General features: G+C 41.1%; 1 protein-coding gene across 16 annotated transcripts in view; it reads left to right on the forward strand.

The window, feature by feature from the left end:
• Positions 1-13,216, forward strand: part of LOC129483216 (liprin-beta-1) — a 179,389-nt gene that overhangs the window by 6,108 nt on the left and 160,065 nt on the right. The window lies entirely within an intron of this gene.

The following is a 13,216-nucleotide window of genomic DNA, read 5'->3' on the forward strand; positions in this document are numbered from 1 at the left end:
TTAAGAAGTGGCCAGATTCTTTAGGCCAGCAAGGTAGTTTTGGGGAAGAACTAGGTAGGCCCATTGGGAAGAGTGTGGACTGTTTTATGGTATGCAGTAACACTGTACCATATCACTAAATGTACCTGTGTTTTCTTGTATTTCTGTGCCTAGGATCAAGCTCACTGATGTCCTTTTGCTGGCACTTTGTTGTCCTTCTCTTCATCCATAGTACTCTACACAAATATTATCTCACTACCATGGAATTGCAAAAGATTTTCATGAGGAAAGTTTATTGTATTTACTTTATTTAGAAAAAAATGAAAACAAGGTTGAAACTCTGTGGTCTACTTTTTTCATCTAGTGACTTGACAGGGCAGCTGCTATTGCATAAAGATTGCCTTTGCAACCATTATCTTTTTCTAAAGATGCTGCCACTTATAACAACACAGTATAGAATTTTCTTTTGTTTGCACTGGAATTTGAATACACTCTACTTTTTCTTGGGAATGATGGAAGAGTCGAATGAACCTGTGGGTTCTCGAAATTAACTCTGGGAAGTGAGAGGGAGGAAGGGAAAGAGTGATGACTCACAGGAGACACACTGGTTGAACCTGTGATCTGGCCAGGGCCATTTGTGTGAAGTCACCTGAATCTCAGTGTTTTTCCTCTGGATCAGCTGCCTGGATGGTTTTGTCAAACTTTCAGATCCTTCCATCCTCCACCCCAATCAATGTGTGACTTTGCATAACTGAGAAGGCTACTAAACACAGAATTAAGTTTCTTTTATTGTTTTTCTCTACTAAGGGAATTTGATTCTCTAGGATGACTTGCACTTCATGTGGGAAAGACACAGCTAGATGCCCAACTGATATCCATCCCCCCTCCTTTTCTATAACTGAACCCATTTTGTTTAATTCACCACTATGTCCAGTTAAGTGCTAGATTTCCCAGAATCCCTTGCAGCTGGGAGGTGGTTCAGTGACAGTAGTCCTGGCTGATGAGATGTAAATAGCTGGATGCCCCTTTCCCCAAAGCTCTTAAAAAGGGAAGCCTCTGTGAGCTTGCCTGTTAAGCCTTTTGCTCTTTGTACTTCTTCCCTGGAGAAAGTAAACAGGCCATCGCGTGACCAAGGACAAGATGCTTGAGGGTTAAGGATGACTGGGTGGAAGGTTAGAAGGAGGCTGAGAAGCTGATAGCATTCTGCAACTGCTCTACTGGATCCTGTCTGCCCATTTCTTGACTCTATGAGAAAAATAAAATCTCTACTTGGTTAAACCACAGAACTTGGGTCAGTTACTTGCAGCCAAATGTGATCTTAACTGAGTCTAAATGTTTAAAAATCATAGTTCATCTTTTCTTTGAAAATAAAAACGTGTTATTTTATACAAGAAAAACAGGACTTTGGAGCCATGCAGATCCTCAACTTGAATCTTGGCTTTACTATTTATTACAGTCTAATATTGGCAAGTAATTTAACCTCTCTGGGTCTCAGCTCTCTCATCTATAAAATGGTAGCTCTGATATATGTGCCATAGAATTTTTTCAAGGATTAGAAATAATTAGAAATTATTACTTTTTTGAGACAGTCGTGCGCTGTCACCCAGGCTGGAGTGCAGTGTTGCAATCTTGGCTCACTGCAACCTCCACCTCCTGGGTTCAAGCGATTCTCTAGCCGCAGCCTCCCAGGTAGCTGGGATTGCAGGTCCCCACCACCATGACCAGCTAATTTTTTTTTTTTTTTTTGTATTTTTAGTAGAGACAGGGTTTCACCATTGTTAGCCAGGCTGGTCTCAAACTCCTGATCTCAGCTGATCTGCTGGCCTCAGCCTCCCAAAGTGCTGGGATTACAGGCGTGAGCCACCACGTCCAGCCAGAAATTATTAATAGGAATAATAATGGCATATTCAGCACATGGAAGATCTTCAACAAATGGTGGCATTGTTACCAAAGGGAAGTGTAGTGGGGAGCCTGAAAGGGGGAGGCAAAGAATTCAGCTCTTTCTCCTAGAAGGTTCTCGGTAGGTTTGCAGCTACAATCCCTTGACTCCATCTACTTGGCATTTATTCTGCCTCCTGTCTCTTATCCTCATTCCCACCTGCCCACACCAGAATACTTGGAACTCTTCTGTTCTCCAGCTTTGGTTTATAAGGATGTCTGTATAAAAATTGTATTAACTATAGCGTAGGGATGAAGGGTGGGGGCCCCAGAGTCAGACAGATGTGGATTAGAATCCCTGTTGTTACTAGCTGTGTGATTTTGGTGAAGTCTTCTGTGAAATGGGAATAATTGGGTGGTTATGAAGATTACATCTGATAATGTATGTGAAGCACTAATAGCTGGTTTCTTGGCGTGACATGCATTGGTTTGATGACAGATATTGTTGTTACTATTTCATTAAGCATGTGTTAAGCACTTCCCAGCCTTGGTACAAGTTCCTCTTGGAGACGGAAAGACAAACAAAACATGATCTTTACCTTAAGAGTATTCACATACAGGAGATGGGGGCAGAAAGAGATGGCACACCTTATTCATAACTGTAATAAAACTCAGATTTAGAATACTGTTTAGCTGTTAAAAAGATTGAATATACTGACTTGTACAGATGTCTATTATATATATTTTAAGAAGTAAAAAACCAAGCACACGTGTATGGTTTACGTTTGTCAGTGCATGAAAAACTGCTAAGTGGGATGGCTTATGGGAGTTGAGATGAAGGGAACTTTGTATTTTTTTTTTTTTTTGACAGTATATTACATCTATGTTACAGTACTTGGGAAATATAAAATATGTTAAATTTTTAAACATCTATTGGTCCTTTTGGAGGTTGGTTGGGGAAGAGCATACTGTGAACTAGACTAGTCACCAGAGCAAAGAAAGAGACTGGGTTTCGTGAGGTTCCACTAGAAGAGGTGAGATTTGATTGGGTCTTAAAGGGTGGGGAGGAGATTTTGAGGAGGCAGTGGGGACAGATGAGCATACTTGGGTTTGGAGCAAAATGTAGAATAGAGTGAGATTAGATTTAGAGAAAAGAGAGAACCATATTGTTTGAAAAGATGTAAGCTATATTGGGGCAAATCTTACAGGGTGTTAAAGAGAGTGACAAGATTATACCTTAAAATGGGATGTTTTTAAGAAAAGAAGAAGTGAGGGAACTATTGTTTTATAAAAATGTCTCTGGAAATAGCAGATTGGGTGTTTCTAGTGGGTATATGGGCAAGGGGAGGGAGAAGGACAGAACACCCTAAATCAAGAATGGCCCGTATGCAAAAGTTAATTTTCTTTTAAAGATGATGTCTTGCTATGTTGCCCAGGCTGGAGAGCAGTGGCTATTCACAGTTGTGATCACTGTGCACTCATGGGCTCAAGCAGTCCTCCTGACTCAGCCTCCCGAGTAGCTGGAACTACAGGCACATGCCTCCATGCCTGGCTAAGTGAAAGTTGAATTTTAGCGGGAAATATGAGTTAAGATTTGAACATCTGGAGTTTGAGATTCCATCATGACTCACATTATCCTTAATTTTCTCGTTGTATAAATGGATAAAATAATAATACCTATCTTATTAGGTTTTTAGGAGAATAACAATAATAATAGGTAACACTTACCTGGCAGGTTATACTTTTTATGTACTAAGCACTACTCTAAGCACCTTAAATATTTCAACCTAGATTAATCCCATATTACAGATGAGGAATCTGAGGCACAAGGAGGCTAAGTAACTTTCCCAGGGTCACACAGATTATGTGTGTCAGACTCAGAATTTGAACTCAGGCAGGTGCAGCTCCAGGGCCAGTATCTTCAGCCTCTTCATAGTCCTACCTCTGGCATGGTTCTGTACTTGGGGTGTTAAAAGCCAGTATGAACTGTTAGTTGACATTATTCCTATGAAAATGTTAAGCAAGAATTTAGAAATTTAGGCTTGGAGTTTAGGCCAAAGCCTGGACTAATGGATCATCTCTATAGGGCTGTTATGTAAAGAGTGAGAATAGTTGAGCTCCCCGAACAAGAGTATGTAGAGTAAAAAGAGAAGCAAGCATACAGTCTTCAGGGGACTCCTGATATTTAGAAATGGTCAGGCAAAAAAGAAGTTAGGAGAGGAGATAGAGCAGGATCTGCAGAGGAGTGGAGGACGATGGTGGCCAAGGGAAGAAGCACAACATAAGTGAACTAATCATGTCATCCAGTGCAACAGACTCGTTACAAGGCTGCACCCAAAAGACTGTCCCTGGTCTTGCTGCCAGGTCAGTTCATGAACTTGGAATCCAGAATGCAAAAAATTGAGGACTACACGGGAGCTGGTGAACTGCAGGTGGCCTGGTTAGTTCATCCTTTCAAGGAATTGATCCGAGACAGACATGGTAGATAGCTTGGGTTTGAGGAAGGCTCAGGTAGAGAGGAAGATATTAAAAGAAGGAAAAGGGAGGAAGGAATGAGTGCATGATCCAGGGTAGAGAGATGGGGATAGACCCAAAATCAAGTGGAAGGCAGTGGGTTAGCCTCGAAATCCATAAGAACCCTTCTTCTGATGCGATGGAAGAGAGGATGGGGGAAATGGAAAAAAAAAAGATGTGATCAGAAGGGATGCAAATTGAGTAAGTTCACTGCAGGCAGTCTGCATTGATTTATCAGTAGAGTAGGAAGCAGTGAAAGGAAATTCACAGACAAGTAACTCAGGCTCCTGAGAGGCTGGCTCTGGGGACTTTGTTATGGAGGAAAAATCTGAAAGAATGACAGAAGTCTCTCATCTGAACAATACAAACTGACACATTTGCCAGAATGTGTCTCGAGGCAGGAAGTTGGTTTACTGAAGTGGAAAGTAGTGGTTATAAAAAAAAAAAAATGAAATTAGACAAAGGGAAACTTGACTGTCTTTGAAGGAGGAATTTTTTCTTTTTATTATTATACTTTAGGTTTTAGGGTACATGTGCACAATGTGCAGGTTTGTTACATATGTATCCATGTGCCATGTTGGTGTGCTGCACCCATAACTCATCATTTAGCATTAAGTATATCTCCTAATGCTGTCCCTCCCCCCTTCCCCCACCCCACAACAGTCCCCAGAGTGTGATGTTCCCCCTCCTGTGTCCATGAGTTCTCATTGTTCAATTCCCACCTATGAGTGAGAACATGCGGTGTTTGGTTTTTTGTCCTTGCGATAGTTTACTGAGAATGATGATTTCCAGTTTCATCCATGTCCCTACAAAGGACATGAACTCATCATGTTTTATGGCTGCATAGTATTCCATGGTGTATATGTGCCACATTTTCTTAACCCAGTCTATCGTCGTTGGACATTTGGGTTGGTTCCAACTCTTTGCTATGAAGGAGGAATTTTTAGGCAACCAGACTTGATGGTTCACAGGCCAACTTCTTGGGGGAAACCTGAGCCCTGAGTGGTGAGAAACAACTAGTTTTGGAGCCCACAGCTAGGATTTGGTTAAAACAGATACATCAAGGCACCAGGAAATACTCTGTAGAAAGGAGTTGTCCAACAGAGACAGCACTGGATTAAATTCTCCTCCTGAAAAGGTGGTCTCTGATCTTCAGTTTACTTATTTCTAGAAAGACCTTTAGTTGAAAAGACATAGGCTTGTGGCATTTCAGCAGATTTGTTGTGGTCATGTTATCAGGGGTATGTGAGAAAAGGATTGAAGAATGCAATAATTAAGAATGTGGTACTAAAAATCACTACCGCATCAGTCCATTGGTGGGTCTTATGACGGTTGCTTTGAAAGATGTCAGTAAAGGCTTGTTCGAGTGTGTGCAGTATAAATTGATAGACATAATATTCTTGAGTTCAATGGTTTTCAGCACGGCCGGCTGTAGAATCTGTGGAGCCTGTTGCAAAATGAAAATGTGTGACCCCTTATTCAAAAGGCAAGAAAAAAGTGCTGTGAAAGGTACTAAAATATGAAGCTTTTTTCCTTTCTCATACAGTTTTTTTCTCTTGACTTGTCATAGTATTGGCTACTTGTCATTCTATGTGAAGAAAAATTAAAAATTAAAATTACAGCATGAATTCAATTTAAAAATTAAAAAACTAAGCATTGAAGTTTTTAGCATGAATTTACGCTTCATCTTTGTATTACACAATATTGTTGTTGTTGTTGTTGTTTGTTTTGTTTTGTTTTGTTTTTTGAGACAGGATCTCACTCTGTCACCCAAGCTACAGTGTGGTGGTGTGGTCACAGCTCATTGCAGCTTCTACTTTCTGGGCTCAGGTGATCCTCCCCCTCAGCCTCCCAAGTAGCTGGAACTACAGATGCGTGCCTGGCAATTTTTTTGTAGAGATGGGATCTCACCATGTTGCTCAGGCTGGTCTTGAAATCCTGGACTCAAGCAATCCTCTTGCCTTGGCTTCCCAAGATGCTGGTATTGCAGGCGTAAGCCACTGCACCCAGTGCAATGCTGGCTTTAAATGAAAATATAGAGCATTGAACTCATATGCAGAATTACTGAAGTTGTCGATGCATATGTATATTGTTATGAGAACAGTAGAAACACTGCACAAAACTAAACTACTTTTATTTCACTTCTTGACATGTGCACATTCTATTGACACCTACCTACCTTTGGCTTATGATGTGTAGTGAAGTACTGAAAGGAGAAGCAACTATGAGTTGCCTTATCTTTCCTTTTCCTTCTGTGCCATCATTTTCAGCGTAAGTGATTGGCTAATATGGTTAAGTAACATGAGAAAGAGATAAAACGCTAAGGCTCCTTGGTCATTTGTGTTTCTTAGAAAGACATTTCTGTATGCAGTCAAGTTCTGGTTCAAATGGAAGTCATTGCCTCTTGGGGCAGTCAGCACCCACCTGCCTGCTTACTCAGTTGTATTTGTAACACACTTACCTTGCACTCGCTTTAAGTCTTGCTGAACTCCCATGCACCAGGAGTTCACGGGAATTCTGAGCTCATGGTGCATTGGGAAAACTGTGTGAATAGAGAGGCCAGGAATGGTGGCTGTACATATTACGTGGTATGTTAGGCTGTTTTGCATTGCTATAAACGAAAACTAGGACTGGGTAATTTATAAAGAAAAAAGGTTTAATTGGCTCACAGTTCTGCAGGCTGTACGTGAAGCATAGTGCCAGCATCTGCTTCTGGGGAGGCCCCCAGGAAGCTTCCGATCATGGCAGAAGGCAAGGGGAACCAGCTTGTCACATGGTGAGAGAGGAAGCAAGAGAGACAGAAGGGAGAGGCCCCAGATTCTTAAACAACCAGATCTCCCATGAACTAATTGAGCAAGATTCACCAAGGGTATGGTGCTAAACCATTCATGAGGGATCCGCCCCCATGATCCAGTCACCTCCCACCAGGCCCCACACCCAACACTGGGAATCACATTTCAGCATGAGATTTGGAGGGGCCAAACATCCAAATCATATCACATTGTTCTCCTCTGCTCACTTGTGGGCTCCATTGCCGCATTGGATCTGACTTACAAAACACAAATTCAAAATTATGATCATTCTCAAGATGGTGACAGTAGAGTATTAAACCAACCATGGGTCTTTTCTGAGCATGGTGTTCTGTGTTACTGCCCAGGTCACAGGTCCGTGAAGATGTCTCAGAAGTCAAAGAGCTCACTTTTGAGGCTAGGTTTCCCTTGGTCCTAATGTCTCAGCTTCATTAGTAAAGTCTGCAGTGTATCAGGTTTGTGGGTGGTAGCCTAGGGGACCTTCTTCTGGCCATCAGCAAGGTCATTTTTGCCTTTCAATAATTTTTTAATCGCTCTTCGTTCCTCCTACCAGTATATCTGGGTTCACATCCTCCTCCTCTCTGATACAGACCTTGCCGTTGTCTCCTACTGGAACCCTGCAGGTAGTCCCTTCTCTCTCTCTCTCTTTTTTTTTTTTTTTTTTGAGATGGAGTCTCTCACTGTCACCCGGGCTGGAGTGCAATGGTGTGATCTCGGTTCACTGCAACTTCTTCCTCCCTTGTTCAAGTGATTCTCCTGCCTCGGCCTCCCGAGTAGGTGGGATTACAGACGCCTGCCACCACGTCCAGCTAATTTTTTGTGTTTTTAGTAGAGACGGGGTTTCACTATGTTGGCCAGGCTGGTCTCAAACTCCTGACTTTGTGATCCGCCTGCCTCGGCCTCCCAAAGTGCTGGGATTACAGATATGAGCCACCGCACCCGGTCCCCCTTTTCTTTATTCTGTACCTTACTGCCAGACAAATTTTCCAAGTAAGTTTGGTACCAGGCCACCGTGCCTACTCCAAAGCTTTCTTTGACCTCCTGTGAGCCATGGCTTACAGCAGAGTTCTCATCCTGGTGTTCCTGGGGTGGAGACTGCATGGAGACAGGGTTGGTTTGGCTTATGTGTTATTAATAAAGAAGTTTCAGCCAACACTTGGTTTGGGAGGGTTCACTTACTGAAATTCACCTATTGAAATTCAGATTTTAAACAAGAGCCACTGTGAGGTCTTGTCACCTTGTGCTGCACTGGTGCCTTAAAGAACAAGATGGACTGGGCATGGGGAGAAAGATGCCCAGTCCATCTTGTTCTTGGTTTACTCTTAAGGCAGAGTGATTCTTTGCTGTGGCAAAATCTTCACTTTTAGCTATGTAAATGGAAAGCAGGTATCTGGCTATTCTTAAGAATGGTATGAAGCAACCTGAATGTTGATCTTTTAGTCTGAGAAATTGAATTGCCCATTCATAATGGAAATTGGGTGTATGCTTTGTAGCGGCCTTTGGTTGCTTTTTTTAGGAGAAATATTTCTTAAGTCTCTCCTGGCTATTATTACCACTGTGTCATCTTGTGACCTCATCTGATCTTGACCTCTTTCTCCAAGCTTGCCTTTCCCTGCCCTTCTGTGCAGAGGACTCCGGCCCCAATCCCTGGATGGCTTTAAGTCCAGCAAACCTTTCTGTTTTTCCTATTGCTCTTCTCTTTGCTTAACCTCTCCTCTCTCCTCCAGACCCACTTAAAAGCAGTTCATCAGGAAAACTTAGCTGAGAGTCTCAGTCAGAACTTGTTCGTGTGGGAACTTTGCAGGAATCAGGTAATCAAATTTTGGGGTTTTAACTGCTCGAGTACCAATTGGGTGGTGAGTTAAGGTTGTCTTTGAAGGTTCCTTCCAGCCCAGTGATTTTGAGATCTGGCATCTACTTGTTGTTTGAAATTGTACTTTGTGATAGGAACTTTACTTGCAGTATCTCAGTTAATTATGAAGCAGCACTAGCATTACCTCCATTTACTGACTCTCAAAATGGCTCTTTTCTGGATTTGTCTTATTTCTTCAAATAGATTATGAACTAGTTGAAGACCATGACTGCCTTTGTTGACAAAACCTGCTACCCAGTAGGAACTCAGTAAATATGTGATGAGATGATTGGTTCATTCAACCAATATGCATTAGGCCTATACCAGGCTCCATGGAGATGCAAAGATGCCCCAGCTAGAAAATGCAGTATTAGTTATACTCTAAGCCTGGCCTCCTATTTGGGCACGAAGGTAGTATAGAATGCTGGATCTTGGGCTCTGGAGTTAGATGGACCTATAGCTGTGGTTCAGTTTCCTTATTTGTCAAATATGGGCAGTAATACTGTATACTTTAGTAGCAGTAGTTTTCAACTGCAGTGATTTTGACCTGTAGCAGTCATTTGGCAGTCCAGGGATGTGGCTAACCATCCTACAATGCACAGGACAGCCCCCCACCAATGAAGAATTATCCTGACTCAAAGTATCAGTAGTGCTGAGGTTGAGAAATGCTGCCTTAAAGGGTTGTGAAGATGAAACAAGATAATGACTGCAAAGAGTTTGGCATAGTTAGCTGTTACTCCAAGAAAGCCATCCCAAAGACTGCAAAATCATAGTTTGAAAGGCAAACATCAAAAGGCTTAATTTCATCAGCATCAGTGATTCTTGCCAGTGAGAAGCCTTATGCTAAGGATTTCATGCTCTCCTGTTTAGGAGTGGTGACAGACTCACTGGAGATTGTTTATGTTACACTGTGTACTACCGTGAGCTGGCGTAGGTTTATCAAAGCTGTAAAAGCCATTATTAGTTTTTAGGATATTCCTGGTAAACTTCCTGCTTGCTTTACTAGTTTGTTCTGTGGAGATAATTTTGGTGTGCGGGTTTAAATCTTCTGTTGGAAAATGTTTTGACTATCAAATTCCCAAAACCTGTTTTGATACGTGAGACATGAAATGTTTTGGTTTTCACATCAAGAAGCCTTCTGTTTTTCTAGCCTTGGGTTTTAAACAAAGCAGCTTTCCCCCGTTTACTGCCTTACCTGCCTATCTGTGGGAGTAGAAGGGTGGAGAGCTAGCTGCTGGATTTCCATCTATTGTTTATTGTGGATTTATATTTGAAATTGTTAAACTTTTTTTGTAATTATAAAGGTAATATATGTATCTTACAGAAAATTTGAGTAACATAGAAAAAATAGAGAAGACACAGTTAAAAATAAGGCATCAGTAATACTTTCACATGAAGGTATAATTAGCTTTGGTGTGCTGGTGTGTTTTCTTCTTTTTCTATTCCTATATTTTTTCCATAGATGAAGTATTCTGAGTATGTAATTTTGTGTCCCACTATTTTTAAAACTTCACATTGTTTTATTTTCATTTCCTTACACTACTAAAATGTCTGTAAATATTTCTAAGGACTGTAAAACATTCCATCTGTGGGTGTTTCATTATTTAATCCCATTGTAAAAATATAGCCTATTTCCAATTTTTTTTTTTTTCTTCAGAGACAGGGTCTTCCTCTGTCACCCAGGCTGGAGTGATGTGATCATAGCTTACTGCAGTCTCAAAATGCTGGGCCCAAGTGATCCTCCTGCCTCAGCCTCCCATGTAGTAGGATTATAGGCATGTGCCACCATGTCTGGCTAATTTTTTTTTTTTTTGTAGAGACTCTGTCTCAAAATATCAGTAGTACTGAGGTTGAGAAATGCTGCCTTAAAGGGTTGTAAAGATGAAACAAGATAATGAATGCAAAGGGTTTGGCGTAGTTAGTTGTTACCCCAAGAAAGCCATCCCAAAGACTGCAAAATCATCCTTTGAAAGGCAAACACCAAAAGTCTTAATTTCATCAGCATCAGTGATTCTTGCTAGTGACCCTGTCTCTACAAAAAAAAAAAAAAAAGTGATCTTCAGCCTCCCAAAGTGTTGGGATTACAGGCGTGGGCTATTGCACCCAGCCTATTTTCAATTTTGACGAGCATTTGTGCATTCAGTATTTTCTGTATTTCAGATCATTCTTGTCTATACAATAGATGATCACATGCAGAACAAAAGGATTGGATATGTGTGGATATTTTGATTAGTATTGTTGTCAGCTGCCCCAAAGCTTCTACTAATTTTTGCTCCTGTTAGCACAGTGATGTTCTCATATTAGTAGCATTTGATAATTTTCTAGGAGAAAATAAATTTGTGTTTCTTTTTAATGTATTTGATATTATTGAGCTAAATCATGTTCATATGACTATTGGCTGTTTCTTAACAAACTGTTCATGTTCTCTGCCCATTTATTGGGAATTAGTATTTTTCTCATTTGTCATAAACTCTAGTTCGTGTGTTTCACTTATTAATCCTTTATCATAGTTGCTGCAAATATTTTCACTTACTGTTTCTAATTTTTTAATTCGGTTTGTCTTTTTTGTTAGTGATATAGAGGTTTAAAATGTTTATGCAGTCTAATCTATTGATTGTCTTTTGTACCTGCAGTTCTCCAACTTTCCTCTGTCTATACTAAAATTAACCCTTACTGTTCTGGAAGTCTCTATTCTGAATAATCAGTGTTTAAAATTATATCCCAGAGTAGGGTGTCACAGGGTTTCCTGATGAGGATAAATGGGCCTGAAGTGCTTATGGGCACCCACTGTGTATCATGGGAAAACTTGCACGTGTGTGTGTGTATGTGTGTGAGAGAGAGAAAAAAATAGAGAAAGTTGGTGAGAAAAGGGGAGGCTGTTTTTGGGCCGAGAGTTGCTTGTTTGGCTTTTTCATTTCTTTTCCCTTGGTAGAAGTGAGCTTACTGAAGGCAGCGGGGCTTCCATAGATTCCTGAATCATCTGAGTGACTGAAACCAGCGGCTTGCTGAGTGAGCTGTGACTACACCTGGCAAGGGGTGTGTTAGGCATTTGTTGAGTCTGTGAGAAGGCAGGCGGAGCAGAGACTCAGGCCACATCCCATCCAGTCCTCACCCCTTAAGTTTTGCTCTTTGAGGCTGTTGCTCAGCCTCACCCAGGTTGAGTCCTGTGAGAGGACTCATAGGAGCCCACAGCCCTGTTGCAGCTCACCAGCTGCACTAACTGTAGCTTGAAGATGAAGGTAACAACTAGCGCTTACCTAGCGCTCAGCTGTTTTGCAAAACCCTTTCACTAGGGCTCTTATAGATGCTTCTCACCTCAACGTTATGAGCTTAAATACTGTTTCCATCTCCATTAATTTGGAGGAAACCACCACTCAATAGATGCATCATTAAAATCCAGAGCTTCTGACTCCAGGGCTGACCTGCTCTACTTAAGAAAGAATTCCATCGTTGTATTTTCTGGTCGTAGTTTCTTGGTGGTACTATTAGGCAGAGGGTAGCACCAACTGTTTTAGGTTTTGGAGTCAGACATTTCTTGACTGGAATCCCTACATAGCCCTATCTTGGCATTGTGACTTTATTACTTACCCAGCCTGAACCCTGGTTTTCTCATCTGTAAAATGGAAATAATAATGTCTACCTTGTAGGAATATGGTAGACCTTCTGGATCTGAGGGTTCCACATCTGGGGATTCAACCAATAGCAGATGGAAAATATTTGAAAAAAAATAACCATACAACAATAAAAATACAAATAAAAAATACAATGCAACAACTATTTACATAACATTTACATTGTATTAGGTCTTAAGTAATCTAGAGATGATTTAAAGTATATGAGAGAATGGGAGGATGTGTGTAGGTTATACGTAAATATGTAAGGAAGTTTAGCATCTGCGGATTTGGGTATGTGTGTGGGTATCCTGGAAACCAATTCCCCATGGATACTGAGGGACAACTGTATTAAAAAGATTAAGTTGAGATTGGTGCAAAAGTAATTGCGTTTTTTGCCATTACTTGCAATGCCAAAACGGCAATTACTTTTGCACTCACCTAATATATGCAAGATGCCTAGTGCAGCACCACTGCGCTCATTCATTGTAGAAGCTCAGTAATGATTGTTTCTTTTCTTTCTTTTTTTTTTTTTTTTGAGACAGAGTCTCGCTGTGTCCCCCAGGTTGGAG

Source organism: Symphalangus syndactylus, chromosome 5 (assembly GCF_028878055.3).
Source record: "Symphalangus syndactylus isolate Jambi chromosome 5, NHGRI_mSymSyn1-v2.1_pri, whole genome shotgun sequence".
NCBI classification, from domain to species: domain Eukaryota; kingdom Metazoa; phylum Chordata; class Mammalia; order Primates; family Hylobatidae; genus Symphalangus; species Symphalangus syndactylus.